Raw genomic sequence first — 20,280 nt, forward strand, 5'->3', positions numbered from 1 at the left:
TGTGTATCTCATATGAGATATATATATATATATATATATATATTTTTTTTTTTTTTTTTTGAGACAGAGTCTCGCTCTGTCGCCCAGGCTGAAGTGCAGTGGCGTGATCTCGGCTCACTGCAAGCTCCACCTACCGGGTTCACGCCATTCTCCTGCCTCAGCCTCCCGAGTAGCTGGGACTACAGGCGCCCGCCACCATACCCGGCTAATTTTTTTGTATTTTTTTTAGTAGAGACGGGGTTTCACCGCGTTAACCAGAATGGTCGCGATCTCCTGACCTCATGATCCGCCCGCCTTGGCCTCCCAAAGTCCCGGGATTAGAGGCGTGAGCCACCGCGCCCGGCCATGATATATATTTTTAATGTAGTCTTTGAAACTAGCAGAAAAGAAATATATATCCCTCTATATAGAGAGATATAGATATACGGATATATATTTTACTTCAGAATGCTGACCGAGTTATAAAACAAGTAAATGGTTCCTTATAACACATTAACTATGAGAAAGTATGTTTATTTTTCTAACATGGTATGATACATAAACATGGCTCTCCGGGTCTGTTCTGGAAGTCATTAGAAAGAGACAACATATTTGGTAAGCACATTTTCCTTCTGTCTCCCTTTTCTCCTCTGTTAAATGGGTTATGTGCATCCCTACCTACTCTACCTACCTAACACATGTTGCAGCCAATGGCATGATCTCCATCTGTGAATCAGCGGTGCATCCCGGAAAAAAGAGAGCAAAAATCTGGTGGGAAATTGGATGAGAGTGAGGTAATTGGAACACTGAGAGAAGGATTCTAACATCCACACCACCCCTGGTGCAGTCAACCCTCTTTAGCCTGGACCACTGCAATAGCGTTCAGACGGGCCTCTCCTATCCCTCTCGCAGTTGTGTGTAACAAACCTGCACGTTGTGCACATGTACCCTAAAACTTAAAGTATAATTTTAAAAAATAGTGAACTACTCAGTGCTGTGTACAGAGCCATGCTGCTTTACATTTCTGTCCCTCTGCACCTGATTTCCCTCAGATGGAAAGCATTTTTATACTTTTTCATGCAACAATGTCCTACTTTTCTTTGATGCTCATATCATTTCCTCCAATGAGGACACTTTCACAAAACCTATTGCCCTCAAAGACTCGGCTGAAAGTATCCTCAATGTTTTCTTCTTCTCTATTTTTTTTTTTTTTTTTTGACAGAGTCTCGCTCAGTCACTAGGTTATTTTTGGTAGAGACAGGGTTTCACCATGTTGGCCAGGCTGGTCTCGAAGTCCTGCCCTCAAGTGATCCGCCCATCTTCGCCTCCCAAAGTGCTGGGATTACAGGTGTGAGCCACCACACCCAGCTTTCAGTATGTTTTCTTAGCATCCTTTATTAGAATAAGCTTAACAAAGATACATTATTAAATATAGATAGATAATATAGATTATTAAAATTGCATTATAATAAGAAATTTGAAATGTAGTATATGCAGAGAAGACCTGTTTTTTGCTTCAGAGTGTCAAAGATAATTGGGAAATAAAACAGCTATATAAATGGACATCAGAGGAGAAATAAAAATAACACTGAGAGCATAGATAACAAAACCACAAAGGTGAAGAAATTCTAGCAAAAATAGCTGCTATCAGAGATCAAATAAACTCAAAATGAAAAAGAATAGATAAGGCAAGATTAAATCCCCTTCCTGAAGACCTGTTTGGGTAATGGATAGACAGAGAAGAAAAAAATGGTAAATTTGAGATTTGAGAATGAATTTATGGTGAAGATACTGAGAGACTGGATAATGGAATTTCTTGTGAAACTGAGTTAAAGATCTAGAAAAGGTGTAGAGGGGATGGGGGTGTCTCTAAATGGAGAAATAGGCAAAAATAAAATATAAAGGGAGAGGCAAGCCTTTTAGGTGCTGACATCAGACATCAGAGATTACCACCAGGTCCATGGTGTAGATGGATAGCACATCTCAGTTTGCAGGTCTCAGTGCTGAGGTCTTCAAGACCTGACAGACATGCTTTTCGCAACTACTTTTAGAAGTTAATGGGCCAAAGATGGAATATCCATTTCCATTAAAGTGTATGTGTTAATCATAATATACAGGAAAAGAAAGAGGAAGGATCTTAAAATCTGGAGGCCACTAATGTGACTTTAACATTAATTAATTTTCTTTTTCTGCTCTCACTATAATAAGCTGGCTAGATACTAGGGAGAATGAATCACAAAGTGGCAGAAAAGAGATATGGGTGAACTTAAAAGATATTGGAACCAAGAAAAGAGGGCTTTTAAGACAAATGAAGGAATGAACAGAATCAGAATGAGTTACACTATTGCCAGCTTTGCCTCCCTACACATATACTATAGATAAGGCGATGACTTCATGAAACCAAAGTGTTGGCAACTTAGGAATAGTTCTGTATACGAGGCCCTTATACAAACAAGCACATCACTGGAGGCTGAGCTGAATTGAAAACAATTAGGAAATATAAGTTAGACTTATCAATGAGGAGTGAATATTGGTGTTCCTTCAACATCATTTTTTAGCTTAAAATACAAAAGGCACAGGAAGGTGTTTATCAGAAAACTCATAGTTTCTCACTGACATGAAGTGATATGGATATGCAGGGAAGATTCTGAAATACTAAAGATATTTGTGCAAGCAGGAACATATCATTGCACACAATGGGTTACTGGAGAAAGAAAAGGAAGTGGCTGAGGGATCCACATAGCTGAAGATTTGTGCCATAGTTTGTCATAAGAAAACACATATCATTTGAGAGAGGTGGACTAAACAAATAGAAAGTAGTTCTAGTATGCCAGCTGGGCCCTAATTAGATAAACAACATCCCTCTAACAACAGTTGAAGGAAAAAAGACATGGGAATGGGATGGATATATATTTTTTATATCAGATGGGAATAATTTATACACATTTTTCTCTACTACCTGTGTGCATCTAACAGACCTGTGCACACACATATGAAAGACTTTAGGAAATCATGAGAAAAATTATAGAAATGAGAGAATAGAAATATAAAATTGTGAAAATATAAAAATAGAAGATGAACTGGTGACAATTTTTAGTGTAAACTTTGAAAGGAATAAAGTTACTAGAATTTCTAGAGGCAAAAGTAAATTTAAGAGCAAAGAGTCAACATGGGAGCTTTGGGAGTTTATGTCTAAAAACTGGCTGAATTTCAGCAGGCAGTTTGTAGTGATAAGTTCCTAGGGCATTCGTTATGTATGGCTTTTATAAACAGCGTTTGTGTCATCCTCCCTACGGAGACCTCTGGGTGGCCCCATGGAACAATAGGCTCATTTATGAGTCAGCATGTGACCAGCTCTGAAGCAAGCGTGGATAGACATAGTCAGTGATTAATTGTTTAATTCTTCTGGACTTCATCTTTAAGAAGACTGAAAAATTTGGAAGTGAGCTCCAAGCTTCACCTACTCATATTGGAAAATGAGTGATGGGATCAGAATATTCAGTAAAGGAAGACTTTGGAATTCAGAATAGGTCAAACAATTTAAAAGACATAACAAAGATCATATGTATGGAAGACAAAAATAGGGATTACAAAGAGGCCATGGCTGAGCGTGGTGGCTCAGCCTGTAATCCCAGCACTTTGAGAGGCCAAGGTGGGTGGATCACCTGAGGTCAGGAGTTCAACACCAGCCTGACCAACATGGTGAAACCCCATCTCTACTAAAAATATAAAAGTTAGTCAGGTGTGGTGCCACACACCTGTAATCCCAGCTACTAGAGAGCCTGAGGCAGGAGAATTGCTTGAACCCAGGAGGCAGAGATTGCAGTGAACTGAGATCGTGCCACTGCACTCCAGCCTGGATGACAAGAGTGAAACTCCATCTCAAAATAAAATAAAATAAAATAAAAAAATTTTAAAGAGAACATAATTACAAAAGTGAGTTTTACATATAGATAATGAAATTGGTTTATAATTTTCTTCTATGTTCATTAACTGTTCAGATAGTAGGAAAACTTTATGAACATTAAAGCTTTGAAAGAAGTCAACTAGTATAGTCTGGGCAAAAAATGATTGAGAAACACAGAGTTAGAGAAAAAAGAACACTTTGTGCCCCAGAGAAAATGTTTGGAGCCTATTAGATTTATAGAGAACACAATGATGAAGCTATGGAAAGTGTGAAGAGAAATAGGAAGAACAGGGAATGATGATCTTGGGGAGAAAGTTTCTGAGAGAGAAATATGAAGGCTTATAATTATTCAGAAGTATGTTATAGAAAGGGGAAGATAAAACAAAGGAAAAGCAATACAAATAGCAAAGCTTTGAGTCCTAATTCAGTCATGGCCTTGTCTGAGGATATTATGATGGTTGTGTTTTGTGATCAGAGGAGTTCAAATAATGTGTAATATGAAAATAGTTTAAAAAGTAACATTAAAGGATAAAGTGAAATGGTACAAGAGAGGATTTTGTAACCATAAAGTACAATTAAAATGTTAGGAAATGGATTTGAAATTCAGTGGCTAGATTGTGCCTAAGGTCAGAAGACTGTTCCATTATCTGCTACTCCTGAAGTATGGTGGGGGAGGGGAATAAGGTCATTATTCATCCTTACTTTTGTAACGATTTCAGGTAAAATTACATCTTTATATAGTGAATTGTATGACAGCATGCCAGCTAGTCTACAAAACAAGAATAAGATCTTCATAGTAATAAAACAATTTTTTTTTTTAGTGAAGAAAACATTTTCTTATGTAGATATTTTGGAAATATTTCTGTCTTCTTGCTTTTTTTTAAGCAGCTGAGCTGGGCATTTTAAACCTAATTTTATTTTTATGAAGAAATACATATACATTGTTAATAAAATGGTGCTATAAGACTTATGCCCTCAAAACAGCAAACCTGCTCCTCCTTTCTTACCCCTTTCCACTCTTATTTTCCCTCCCTAGTTCTCCCCAGAGGCAGCTGTTATCACTGTTTCTTCTTGTATTTATCTCCAAGCTTCTAAATTATTTAATTATGCTGCTTTATCTTAGTTTTAAATTTTAGATATTTTCTATGGCATATTCATGAATTCAGTGTAGCAGGAGTAGGAAGATGACGATCTAGCCATCTTTTCTCTCCCCTTCCCCCACTCACCACACATATTACACTTCCTTTCTTTCTATTTGCTCAACATCATTAGCCATGCCATAACACTGGTCAAATCATTATTCAGCATTTATTTTATAATGATCATGTAAATATTACAGTGCACCATGATTACTTTTCCTTTTTGCAATAATTTCAATTTTTCTGGAAGTCAGTAATGCTTCATTGTGTTGTCCTAAGTATGATGAAAAGGCCCTTACCAGGTCCCCTTAGAGAAGGGTAAAACCCTCACAATAATGTCACAGGCAAACATGCCAGTGAATTTATCCGTTTGATTTCTGGCCCCCTACATTTCCCTAGCCAGGTCTGTCTCACAGTGTCACCCTGAAACTTCTCTACCTTGTCCTGTTGGATCCACTATTTACTGGATCAGAGTCTTGTGTAGATTACTCCCTCAATTTCCAGAGCTCATCCTGAGAAAATCAGTAATTCATTCATCCAACATATATTTATTCAACATCTATTATGAAACAAAAAGAGTTCTAGGAAATAAGGATATATCAGGGAACAAAACAGGAGATCCATGACTCTCTAAAGGACTTCATATTTATGTGTGTAGTGTGTAGCCTAGCCATATACAATACAGAGTGCTCTATTCCATTTGAACTTCAGACAATGAATACTTTTCAGTAGGAATATTTTCTAAATATTGTAAAGGATATACTTATACTAAGGAAATGTTCATTGTTTATCTGGATTCCAATTTGACTGTGTGTCCTGGTATTTTTATATGCTAAATATGACAACCCTAGCTGGGAGGGATTAGACTGTACCAGAAAACCTAGGTAAATAAATAGCATGGTAGAGAGTGGTAAATGCCATGCTGCGATGGGGAAAGAGAAGCAGAACAGGATAAGGCAGATTGGGAGTACCAGGAGGAGGGATAGCAATTTTTACAGGGTGATTAGGATAAGCCTCATTGAGAAGATGAGATATTAGCAAGGGCATGAAGGAGGTGAGGTGTTTACTCTGAGGTTATCTGGGAGGAAAGATTCTAGACAGAAAGAACACCAAGTGAAGAATATCTAGAGTGGATCTGAGTGTTTGGGAAATAGGGACACCAGTGTGGCTGTCACAGAGCATTTGAAGGATGCAGTGGTAGGAGATGAAGTTAGAGAAGTAACAGGAGTCCAGATCCTCTAGGAAACTTAGGCTATTGGGATAACTCTGTAGTTTACTCCCAGGGAAATGGGGAGCCATGCAGGGTTTTGAAGAGTTATGGCATGAGGTGACTTCTATTTTAACAAGATCTCTCTAGTTGCTCCATTGAGAAAACACTGGGTGGCAAAAGTGAAAGCTCAAAGACCAATTTGAAAACTGTTAAAATAATCTGGGTGAGATCAAAAAATTTTGGACTAAGGAGCTAGCAGTGAAGATGGTGAGAACAGATTGCATTTTAGATGTATTTTTCCTCCAATATTTTACTGTGAAAATTTTCATACACATAGAGATGGTAATACCCATGTAACTGCCAAATAGATTCTGCAATGAAATTTTCGCTGTATTTGCTTTATCATATATTTTTCCTTCTCTCCACCCTCTGGCTGAGTCATCTGCCAGTCAGACATTTCTGTTTCTGCAGAGATAAACCTTCAGTCTCCTGCTGTGATGACACAGTCACTGGCATTGGAAATCTGGGGTGGGGACATAGTAATTCTGGGTGCTAACCAATCCTTATACCAATTTTCAACCCATTCTCCTTTATTAAACTGCATTTTTCTCCTCACCTGATGGAGGTACCTGGTGATTCTAAAGCCCACATTTTCTATAGTTTCCAGGCATTGTTTGGCTTGCTTCTTTTTGACAGCTGCCATTTCAGGCTTTAGTTCCACTTCTGTCACTCTTAGTCACAACTCATTTGTTTTCCAACTTCTAAAAATGTATTGCTCTTTCTTCTCTATCATTTTATCCTCTCAACTTCCCTTATCCTTTGACTTTGTAACATTATTCTTTCCCTTTCATTTGAGTAGGGTTTTAAAAGGAAGGAGGCCCATATTTTCAAATATTTTACCAATAGAAAGAACTGAATGTATTTAGTAATACTTATTTTTCCATTTCAATATCAATATACTAAAGATACATTAAAACCAGTAGCAAAGTAATAGTTTTTCAGAGTATCTAGGTTACTATTTTGTTGCCTTTTAAGACTCAAGGGGACATCAGTTTGGAAACCATTGTTGTGTATCATCATCATGGAGTGTTAAACTTTGGCTCTCCCAGTGCTTACTTATTCTAGCCTGTTTGTTGGATTTTGGTATTAGTGTTTAGAAGAGATAATGGAATTCAGATTGAATCAGGCAAATGTGGCCCTGTCTGCTTAGTAGAGGGAATGGTTTTTCTTTGCTCCATGGAGCCCAGCTTCCCTTCCTAAATACGTTATTATATCTGTGGAGTGGATAAATTCTAATTTCACTCCGGTATAGACCAGCTACAAATCCTTCCTCTAACACCAACATTTTCTATCTCATTGCTTTCACTATGCTGACTGTTCTATAAAATATTTATTATGACTTTGTCTTCTCTGTCTGAAATGGTGCCATACACTGGTAATTAGATGGAGACTAAGCCTTCTTAATTTCATTTGGTACAGGGCTGGGAAAATGGAGCCCTTACATAACAAGGAGATGAGGACTGACTGGCAGTTGGCGTTAAGTGCTCCTACACATATTTCCAAGCAGATGCAAATGGAACTTTTCACCAGTCCATCATCATATGTCACTTGCTTGCTGCTTTTCCCATGTTTGCTTCCAGAAAGAGGCTACTGACAGTCATTTGTCTCTACAATGAGCCTACTTTATGAAGCTGAATTCCCTCCCCCACCAGAGGGAAACAATTACAGCAGGCCAGGAACTTTTTTCTGTTCAGTTCCAATAGTCAGAATATTTCTGACCCAAGGCCCTGTCCATGTTGGGAGATTGGTTCTCAACATCTAGGGCACTATAGTAGTTCACCCTTCAAATAAAGATTTGAGGATTACATTCACCCTAATGTATGATTTATCACTGGAGACAATATCTCACAACTGGGCCTCAGAAGACTAGTGCACTGTGTGTCCTTGAGCTACCCACTTAACCACTATTTCTTTTTCCAGATAATGGTAACATTAATACTTGCCTACTAAGCCACTGGGTAATTATGATAACAAAATTAAATAGGAGGAAGTACTATCAGGATTTTAATAAGATTTCATTTTTGAATGTGAGCTCAAGGGCTAAGCACGCTGGCTGCTGCTAACTTTCAGCATTTTTGTATGGCTAAAACAATGAGGCTCAGATTCATAAATTGTTCCAAGCATGTAAAGCACTTTCTTTATTGTGGTTTTGGGGTTCATTCCCAGTTGGGCAATATGATCATCAGCAAGGACTTCATAAAATGGCAATATGTATCCCTAAAGAAAAGAGGTGTTGCCCGTGGAAAGACCTTTAAAAACTCAGGTGACTGTAACCCTTGGCAAAGTCACTTTAGGACGTATAGTTGAGTGGTAATGAGTATTATCTGAATCCTAAGAGATTTTCAAATCTGAACTTCGTTGCTTCTTAGCTAGGTGACCTTGGGCAATTCACTTAACCTTGTCGAGCCACTGTTTTCTCATTTTTAAATATGAACATAATGCAAACCACTTAGAGTTGCTCCAAGGATTAAATGAAATAAAACCTGTAAGAACCTTATCATTATCAGTGGCAGCAGCAGCAGCACAACATTATTATTTAAAAATAACAATAGCAGGCTATTTATTGTTGAGTCTACACCATGTTCCAGGCACTGTTTCTACATGCTTACACATATTAATATCTGTGTTTGAACAACTATGGGAGGAAGGAATTACTATAGTCATTATTTTGCAGATGAGAAACTGAGACACAGATTAAAGAAATTTATTCTGGTCATACAGCAAGTTGGCAGCCTGATAAAGGAAAAACAAATAGGAGCTTCTGCTCTGTTTACTGTTATTTGTCTCTCTGAAGTTTTATCTAAGAAAAGGGTATAATAAGCTAAAGGACTGTTGGGAAGTTAAAATGAGATAGTAAATAAGATAATAAATAAGAAAAAAATGCTTGTAAACAGTAAAACGGTAATTCCAGAAGCTTGTTTATTTGGGCTGTGATTAACAATTTGTAATCGCACGTAACTAGAGGAGTTGAAATGAATTCCCCACCTTTGGCAAGGACGTCTTTAAGTGTCATTTGTTATTAGTAGTGCCTCAGTTTGCCCTGCTAACAGGTGATCTTATCAGTTATCTTGAAAATGCTAGAATCAAGCTTTCAACATGGCAAACTATCCATGGAACACCTGCTGTCTCACTCCTCCATGTGTCAAGGTACCTCAGGGAGATAGCTGAGTTCCCAATCACCCAATTTTGAGCATATGCCATTTCAGAATAATATTAGACAATGACAGAGTCTGTTGTCCTATAAATTAATTTAACATTCTTCCTCTGGAGAGCAGATGACTGCATTCTAAAAACAATATTTTCTCTCGAGTTATGATGGGTTGTAAAAACACACAGTGAATGGAGTTGACAAGAAGGTGTTGGGAAGCATATGATATCCCAGGGGGCTGAACAGATCTAAATTTAGGTGGGTTGTCTCTACTAGGCAGTTGGTGTCAGATACCATTGCCTCTTAAAAGGATGACTTCAGTGAAGAGCAGTTAACAGATTGTGCAGAAACATAAGGCTCTGTGGTCCATTAAGTGGGGAATCATTTAATGAGACCCAGAGTTGCACTGAGGGAACCATGGCACTTAAGCATTAAAAGACAGAAAAGGAAGGGGTGAAAATTTTATGAAGCAATTTATTACTGCTGTAAACCATGTATTTTAAAAAATGCATTCCAGGTATAATAAGAACTTGTGAATGAAGATCATGAAGAGAATAATGTACTTAATTCACTATGGATTCTGTCATGATATTTGTTTCTTCTCTTTTTGCTTCCCTTTTCCCCATTTCTTCTTCTTCTGTTTCTCTCTTGATTCTCAATACAATCTCCCACTTTCTTATGCAATTCCTGTTATAGCTTCAATTTTTGACCCAAATCTATCTTTCTCTCAAAGAAATTCTCTAAGCAAAAATTGGTCTGAATTATCATTCACACAGATTTTTTTCAGACTCCGCTTTCTAAATAAGGGCATAAACCATTTTACCTTTCTCTTTCTCCTATCTTTTCCTAAATAAGCAACGCAGATATAATTTATAAAGGTAGTGTTGCTTGGAATGGGGCATTAGTAAGTATTAGTTTTGTTCATCCAGTCGTTTAACATGCATTTATTCATTTAATATTCATCTAATAAGCATTGTGTGCCCGGCACTGTGCTAGGCCCCCAGGGTATGAAATTTAGCAAGGAATAACCTTGCCTGCCACTCAACAAATATTTGTTGAATGATCAAAGGAAGGGATTCACTTTAATTCACCTAGTGAATGGGGAACAATTCTCTGCATGTATAAAGGCAGGAAACTTTCTTGGGATTTTAAGGAGTTCACAATATCTATGGAGTGAGTAATTTGTTGAGTGGGCCTGGGCTCAGAAGGTAGGACTACATGCAGTATAGTACAGTCGTGCAGTGCACATCCTGAACAGTCATACATGATAACTCTGGCATAGTAAGAAAGAATGTGGGAAAAGAAAATAGTAGCTGGGCTATAAAGTGCTTTGCGAGCCAGGTTACTTATTCTTATGGAGGGATGAGGGTAGAAGTAAAAGAGAAGGTATCAGAATTGCTGTCAAATTTTCCATATTATGTATGCTTCTGACCACCATGGGGATGCTGATGTCCTCTCCTTACCCCCACTGCTTTCCCAGGATCTTCGCCACATTGCCAATTTACTGTAAGTCATATTTCTCAGGTGAGCTGTAGCTAAGAATGTCTGAGAAACACTAGACAATGGAGAGCCCTCACAGGTTTTTAAGAAGGCGGTAGCATGTTCAGATTTTCCTTTGAGGAAGATTACTGTGGCTCTGGAGTAGACGGTGGACTAGTGAAGAGTGAGAGATGAGGGGACATCCTGCTGAAAAGCGTTCATGTCCTCAAGGTCTAATGACATCTGTGTTCAGAGCACTTGACAGATACTCCTGCTGCCCTCAGTTTTCAGGGCCACCAGCACAATATTACAGACAGAATGAAACAGATTTGTCACTGTCATCCTGAGAGGGCGATGACACCTGACACATTTCATACAAATTACGATTTCAAACAGACAGGGACATTCAAGCAGATCTATGCTGGGGAATTAAATAAAGCTATAAAATATAAACATGAACTTTTAATTTAAAATTCTCATCGAAAAGACATTTCCTGTTGGGTAGTTTTTATTTTTGTTAGTGGTTTTGCTTGTTTGTTGTTTATGTAATATAGCTAGGATATATACAGCTTGGTTATCTTAAAAAACAAGTACATTACCAATAAATGCATATTTTTTCTGGCTCTCCTATGTGGCCATTACTTTTTCATTTAGTAAAACATATGATTTTCTGTGATCTACATGAATGTAGGCTTTACCTTTTCAATGAAAAGCGAGTTGATATATTTGTTTCTAAACACAAATGTTCCCAAGAAAAAGGAAAAGACATTCTTCTTTTTTTATTGCTTTAAGTTCTTACCTCCATATAATGTGATTCCAGCCTGTCTTGCTAAACTACATAACTAAGAGACAGGGGAAAAAAAACTCCTTTCTGAAATCCTGTTATCACATATCATAGAAGCCAGAGCACTAGACCCCTTGATACTGCAGTGACCTCCCCAAGACCCACAGGAAGCTGCTGACTGATCATTTCTACAACTTACGAAATTTTCATTATGTTCTAAGTTAACATGGGAAAGTTAACTTATTTCATTTCAACTTATTTTTCCCCTTTGGATTAAGTATCTGGATGCGCTAAGAAACTTGATTGGGGTGGGGGCATGGGATAGTTTTTTTTTTATTATTTAATGTTAGGAAAATAAAATTAAAAGGTCTCAAAAATGTCTATTCAATTCAGTAAAACATGGATAGTGGCTTACCTGACATGATGTAATAAATCACTGCTGTATCAATATATTAAATGATACACCCACCATTAAATATTGCATTCATTATTAGGAAAATAATTTTTGAAATAACACATCTCCTTAATTCTAAGGTCATATGCTAGATGGGGAATAAAGATGTGGTTTCTAGCCTGGCTCTGGTGAACCACCTATGTGACCTTCTCTCAGACTGTGCATCTGTGCAACATTGCCAGTGACCTCGATGTTTCTTTTTAATCCTCTTAATTTCAACAGGGCATATTCGTAGATTACTTGGCACATAGTAAGCACTCTACTATTGTATGACTCTATGTCATTCAAGGAAACACTTTCCCTCTTACTGTCACATATGAAGAGGTTTTCTAATTAAAACACATAATTAAGCATCACAGTAAGACAAAGTCATGAAACAAAATGCTCTTGATTAAGAATGGGAGTGTTTCTTCTCATTACTGAGAGAAAATTTAAAAAAAAAAAAAAGCAAAAAGACAACTTTGAGGCATATTGATTCTTTCCTCTTGACAAGGAATGTGTATCATTAATAGAAACAAAGAAATTATTTACAGTGTTTGCAACAGCCTGAGTATGCTTATAGAGCTTCATTAGGGACACTGGGATAAAAGCTGAGATAATTTCCAACTATCATTCTGAGCAAACTATCACAAGGACAGAAAACCAAACACCGCATGTTCTCACTCACAGGTGGGAATTGAACAATGAGAACACTTGGACACAGGGTGGGGAGCATCACACATGGGGGCCTGTTGTGGGGTGGAGGGAGGAGGGAGGGATAGCATTAGGAGATATACCTAATGTAAATGAGGAGTTAATGGGTGCAGCACACCAACATGGCACATGTATACATATGTAACAAACCTGAAGGTTGTGCACATGTACCCTAGAACTTAAAGTATTAAAAAAAAAACCAAGCTGAGCTAAGATTTTGGTCACGGTCTTTTTTTTTCCCCCTTCAGAATTGAGAAATGTTGCTTAAGTCAGTAGTGGATCGCCTTGACTTTGCTATGATCAGAGGCACAGTAAGGAATGAAACCAATTGTTAAAAATGATGACAGCCATAATAAAACCTAACATGCAAAAACTACTGCTTTGCAACATATAGTGTTGGAGGCTATTTGTAGCAACTCTTTTATTTCTTATCAACAACAAAAATAAAGAAAAATAACAAACACCAACATAGGACTAAATACTCGATATTCAATATAGTCATGTACTCTATAATAATGTTTCAGTCAATAAGAATGGTTCTGTAAGATTTTAATACAGATTTTTACTGTACTTTTTCTATGTTTGGATATCTTCAGATACACAAATACTTACCATGTGTTATAATTGCCTATGTATTCAGTACAGTAATTTGCTGTATGGGTTTGTAGCCTGGAAGCAACAGGCTATCTTATGTAGCTTAGGTGTGTAGTAGGCTGTGCCATCTGGTTTTGTGTAAGTACACTCTATGATGTTCACACAGTGGTGAAATTGCCTAACACACATTTCTCAGAATGTGTTCTCATTGTTACGTGTTGCACAACCATTCCTCAATTGACATATACATTGATGCTACTGGTCAAGAGCCGCTACCTTTTAGAATGAAGAACACAAAGTTCAACTCTGTGAAGCATTAAAATAAAAAACCAGTGAGATATACACTGGACAGAAATCAAAGCCCCTTCTTACTTATGCCAACAGATAACTAGTGTATTCCGTCGTGTTACCTCACTAGACACGTTTTCTTCTGAAATAATTAGGGCTACTTGAGGATAATCTTCTGAAATTAAATTTAATGTTTATTTAAGATTTATGAGGACATAAGCCTATGAATCATTTTAAATGAGCACAGTTAATCTGCTTACACTACTTACTACTTCTGATATTAGTGATATCTTGCCTGTGCTGAATTATCACAGATAAGTAACCAAGCATGGGTGAAAACCAAAATCTAGCACTTTGCAGAATATGTGGGTATGGTTTAATGGAATAAAGGATTCTTGTCCCCGTTCTGCTACTGATTTGTTGTGTGATCCTGCCTAAGTTGCTTAACTTCTCAGAGCATCAGTATTCCTATCTATAAAAGGAGTAATACTGATAATGACATTATAGATTAGATAAAGTGAGTACAACCTGTGGAAGTATCAAATGAAAAGAAGTATTATATGATAACAGTATTGACCCTGTTCTGAGTTTGCATATATGAGATTCCAAAAATGAAGACTACATCATCCCTCTCTTCAGAGAGCTCACATATTCTGAAAAGGGACATACAGGTAAATCAGCAATTGCAATATTGTGGGATGCATGTAACTGTGAAATCATGTATAAACTAAACAGTACACAGCAAGGAAGTGTTCACTTATCTGGGGAAGGAGATGAACATGGAAGATTTTCCATATTCTGAAAAGGGACATACAGGTAAATCAGCAATTGCAATATTGTGAGATGCATGTAACAGTGAAATCACCTGGAAACTAAACAGTACACAGAAAGGAAGGATTCACTTGTCTGGGGAAGGAGATGACCATGGAAGATTTTCCAGTTGGGGGTGATGTTTTGAACATCAGGGAAGAAGCAAGGGCTAGAGTTATAATTTGGGAAACAAAAGTAGGTGGTAGTGAAAACCATGAGGTTACAAATAGAGAATGGTTAGAGTCAGAAAAGCAGTAGACAAAGGACAGAATATGTTAGAATGGCAAAACTGAACAATGTAGAAGAAATGTAACCTATCAAGGAGGCAGAGAAAGAACAATGAGATAGGTAGCAGGCAATTCAGGAGACAGACTTGTCACAGGTAGTCAAGAAGTGGAGAGTTTCAAGGAAGGAGTGGTCAATATCATTAGATACCTTGCTTGAGAAAGTTATCATGAAAAATAAAGTTTAAGGACCATATATTGTATTTGATACATTAGAAGCCATCTGGCTCCCTTTCTCTGTGCAGTCAGTTAAGAGGTAGAGGGCAGAAGCAAAGTGTACTGTAGGTTGTACCGTGATGAGCAAGTGAAGACACCAAGTGTGAATGTAACTATCAAGAAGGTCAGATGTAAGGAGAAAGTATGAAAGTAAGAGTGGAAATTAATGAAAGTTAGAACATAGTGGGAGGAATTGAACTTTGACAGGAGAACTTCTGAGATAAGAAAGGTGGAGTAAATGATAAATATAGATTCAGGTATATTGGCCAGTAGACGTGTCAAGAGAGGATGCATGCTTGATAAAGGTGAAGTCATTGGTAGGCTGATGGAGGATGGGGACAAGTAGTGTGTTTGAGAATAATAGATAAAAATGGGAAATGGAGCTGACCAAAACTAAAAGGATCAATTAATTGCAATTGGCCTGATGTCACTAATCTGTGAGATGGAAGAGTTCTTGGATGAAGTATATAATCTTCCTTCTAAACCAGCTCAGCATCTGTGCTGGAAAAGCTCATTGTAGTGCAAGCATTCTAGGGAAAGGGAGGGAAGAGTTTAAATAATAATAGCAGGCTGATTTGCTTTTAGGTTAAACAGTGGGAGTTTGGTTTATGGAGATGGAAGTGAGTGTTCAATTTTTTTTTTTAGATCGGTCACATACCAGAAAAGCATGGAATTTTAATCTCTATAATCAGAGCTATAAATCTCTATGACAGTAATATCTTTTTTAAAAAAGAATTTATATATGGGTCCTCTTCTATTTACATATGTATTTGTTTAAATTGACAGATAAAATTATATGTATTCATCATGTATAACATAAAGTTTTAAAGTACATATGCATTGTGGAATCACTAAATAGAGCTGATTAACAAATGTATTACCTACATAGTTATCATTTTTGTGGCAAGAACTCTTAACATCCATTCTTTTTGCATTTTTTTAATTAAGGAAGAATACAATATATCATTCTTAACTATAGTCACCATGCAGAACAACAAATCTTTTGAACTTATTCCTCCTATCTTACTGTAATTATATATCCTTTGACTAACACCTTCCTATCACCCTCACCCACCAACCACTTCTGCTTCTAGTAACCACCCTTCTTTTCTCTACTTCTATGAGATCAACATCTTTAGATTCCACATATGAGTGAAATTGTTGCAGAAAAGGGGTCTGGATCCAGACACCAAGAGTGGATTCTTGGATAAGTCCACAGAGTAATGTGAAAGCAAGTATGTTAAGAAAGTAAAGAAATAAAAGAATGGCTACTCCATAAACAAAACATCCCTGAGTGCTGTTGGTTGCCCATATTCTGATTATTTCTTGATGAAATGCTAAACAAGGGGTAGACTATTCATGCCTCCCCCTTTTGGACCATATAGGGTAACTTCCTGATGTTGCCATGGCATCTGTAAACTGTCCTGGCACTGGTGGGAGTGTCCAGTGAGGATGACCAGAGGTCACTCTTATCGCCAGCTTGGTTTTGATGGGTTTTGGCTGGCTTCTTTACTGCAACCTGTTGTATCAGCAAGGTTTTTATGAGCTGTGTCTTGTGCTGATCTTATCCTATATCTGATCCTATGACTTATCCTGTGAAATATCTCATTCTATGACTTAGAATGCCTTAACCATCTGGGAATGCAGCCCAGTAGGTCTCAGCCTCATTTTACCAAGCCCCTATTCAAGATGGAGTTGCTCTCATTCACATGCCTCCAACAAAATCATATGGTATTTTTATCTTTCTGTGCCTGGCTTCTTTCATGTACCTCAATGTCCTCTGGGTTCATTCTCGTTGTTGCAAATAACAGGATTTTCTTCTGTATTATGGCTGAGTAGTATTCCATTATGTATATATACCACATTTTCTCTGCCCATTCATCCATTAACGGACATGTAGGTTGACGCCATATCTTGGCTATTGTGAATAGTGCTTCAGTAAACCTGGGAGTGTAGATATCTCTTTGATATACTGATTTCATTTCGCTTGTATATATACCTAGTGGTGGAATTGCTGGATCACATGGTACCTTTATTTTTAATATTTTGAGGAATCTTTATGCTGTTTTCCATAATGGCTATACTAACTTGCATTTCCACCAATAGTGTGTAAAGGTTCCCTTTTCTCCACATTCTTGCCAACACTTGTTATCTTTTGTATGACCCTAATATCTTAATCCCAAGCTTGAAACCTTCAAACAGCTTAGCCACTGGCTTTCTTAGCAAATTATAGGTTACTAATTAGCAAGGTCTAACTGAGATGTCAGCAAGAATAAGTCAGAATTGAAAATCTGTTTACTAGAGTATATCCCCAGACAGGGCCACCTATTTCATGGAGAGAGGTTGTAAGGTTTGCTGCGGAAACCTCATAATATTGACCTAAAACCCTTCCATCTCCCAAGAGTAGCCAAAATGAGGCATGAGGAAAGGTAATGGATTCCACAATTACTCCTCTTCAATATGAAATCAATATTCTTCTTCGAAGATGTAGAAAGACCTTTCTGTTTTAAGTATTATGGGTAAGTACATGAATCATGGATGCTTACACCCTTGTCAAATACAGCATCAAGGAAGCATTCAGTGAAAGGCAATAGTGTATTTACGTATGTTTTCATTTTTTTCAGTGTAGCTTAGAAACAGAAAAGCAAAGAAAAAAGAAAAAATGACTCCTTCAAAGCAAGAGAGAAGCATTTTACAGTTCTGATAAATTTATAAGGACCCAAGCTGCAGAGCACTGACTAGGTCCATAGAGAAGATCAGGAAAAATATAAAACTGTCTTTGCAATAATTGGAAAATCCAAACAAACTACTAAGGCTGATACCTAGGAGAAATCTTCCAAGAGAAAGAAACCTCTGATATCTGATTTTACTATTCGTAATGTCCCATTCTTAAGGTGTCCATATAAGGCAGTGTCTCATATAAGATGTTTTAAAGGAGGTTGCGTCTGTTTCTAAAAGGAAAACAATTCTCTAATTTTGTGGAACACGTTTTTAAAATGTAGGTATAAATTGTCTGTCCATTATCTCCTTTAAAAGCCTGGGAGTGGAAGGAGGTCAGCTCACACCTTTGGAGAAAAACACCTCTCCAGTTACTGCCTACAGAACCACAGTCAAAGGGAAATTGTTACCAATACACCAGCGGTTTGGTCTTTGTCCTATTGGTCTCTGCATGGAAAGTCAATCACTAGGCAATGAGTGTTGCCAGGAAAGAAGGCTTTTTCAGGTGCTGCAGCCTGTAATAGGAGATCAGTCCCAAATCCATCTCAACTGACTAAAATTAGGGGTTTATATAGCAGAGAAGAAATATAACTATGTGTAGGAAAACAGGAATTAGGGATGGGCAAGGAGGAGAAGTTGGTTACAAGAAGCAGGTGGCCCCTTAGGCAATCATGATGGGTGAGGGGTCTGGCTCCCATGGTCCAGATGTGATGATCTGGTAAGTTTCAGTTGCTTGACACTGTCTGGGAGGCCTGATGATTGATTTTCTGAGAAAATAACTCAGATAAGACTGTTTTAACTTTCTCAAATTTTAAGACTGGGAGGGTCAATGTCTATGTTTAGTCAAAAGAAATCATAAACATCAGTTCTATGGGACACTTGGGCAAGTTTCAAAAGGATGAGATAATCTCATGAAAAACCTAGATTTGGGTTTCAAAATGAGAAAACAGCAAATATATCCCTCCGCCTCACAATCACACAAAATCAACCAACAAAGCTGTATGCCTCCTCCAACTATAGTTCTTATTAAAGGAACCTTCACATGATGAAGCTGGACTTTGGAGATGGATGTTATTCACAAAAATACAATTATGCCCATTAGACTCCTCTTACAAAGGCAGGAAAGTAAACCTAGATACATTGTAAAAGTATTTCCTGCTAATCCTCCCCTATTGACTGTGGTAAAATATTGGACTGAAACCAACATCTGCAGTAGAAAGGATGTGGAAGAGGAAGTGAGCAGAAATTTAATTCCTGTATTATTCATATTCGGTATGGGACTCTGTTTCATGCTGTATCCACTTGGCAAAGTACTATGGATTCATTAAGAAATTAGCAAACTGAATATGTGCCTAAATGGCCAGCATACTCCAGGCTGAAAAGTGTTTCTGTCACTGCTTCCTAGAATTGTTTAAAAACTGTTGTGACTGGTGGTTCTTTCTGGTTGAAATGGCCTGCTCACAAACACTGAATTAGACTTGGGCATTTTGCCAGGGGCATTGATACCAACTATGTTTGGAGGCAAGTCTTAAATGTAATTTGCAGAGCTAGGAGGTGCCAGAACTTCAAAATAGGCAAAGTTGCTCTCTCGAACAGTGGTAGAAAGAATCAAAGTGTTATTCTGACACTGGTCTTGGCAGTTTTTGTCCCAGTGACTTCAAATTTTGGAAGCTGGCAGTAAGACACATGCAGAAACTTGTGGGAATATGAATATGTGGATGAAATTATAAAAGCCCTAGTTGATTTTATTTCTTTAGTGAAAGCTGTCATGAGTAAAGGACTAGACTGGAGTCAGGTGCTAAGAATCTGGCTCCAGTCCAACCTGACTCCTGTCAGGTTCTTGTTTTACAGATGCGTACACTGAGAACCAGATCTTTGATTTGATTTGCTTGGGTCCTAAAATCTGGTTCTCAGTGTCTACATACGTAAAACAACATGGTACTGTGACCGAAACACCATGGGTTAGATCCTCTTGCTTGCTACATAGAAAGCTAATCACTAAGACAATGAGTATTGCCAGGGAAGGAGGCTTTATTTGGGTGCTGCAACCAAGAAGAACAAATCGGTCTTGAATTCATTTCACCAATCAATTAAAATTCAGGGTTTCTATAATGGGGAAGGAATGTAGCTACATGTAGGAAAACAGGAATTTTAGGGAGGGGCAAGGAGTCTGGCATTTAATTGTCTGGTGTCATCTGTTCTTTGCCTAAAGGTCAGTTTGCTGAGGAAGAAACTCAGATAAGACCAATTTAAGTTTCAAGTTTAAGACAAGGGAGGGTCAATTTCTATATTTATTTATTATTATTATTATTATTATTATTATTTGAGATGGAGTCTCACTCTGTCACCCAGGCTGGAGTGCAGTGGCGCGATCTCAGCTCACTGCAACCTCTGCCTCCCAGGTTCAAGCAATTCTCCTGTCTCAGCCTCCTGAGTAGCTGAGACTACAGGCGCCTGCCACCACGCCCAGCTAATTTTTTTTTTTTTTTTTTTTTTCAGTAGAGATGGGGTTTCACC

At 37.7% G+C, this 20,280-nt stretch overlaps 1 protein-coding gene across 20 annotated transcripts in view; it reads left to right on the forward strand.

Moving 5' to 3' along the window:
• The window catches only part of GAS2 (growth arrest specific 2), a 731,425-nt gene that overhangs the window by 159,007 nt on the left and 552,138 nt on the right, over nt 1-20,280 (forward strand). The gene's annotated exons all lie outside the window — the stretch shown is intronic.

Source organism: Pan troglodytes, chromosome 9, assembly GCF_028858775.2.
Source record: "Pan troglodytes isolate AG18354 chromosome 9, NHGRI_mPanTro3-v2.0_pri, whole genome shotgun sequence".
Taxonomy (NCBI): domain Eukaryota; kingdom Metazoa; phylum Chordata; class Mammalia; order Primates; family Hominidae; genus Pan; species Pan troglodytes.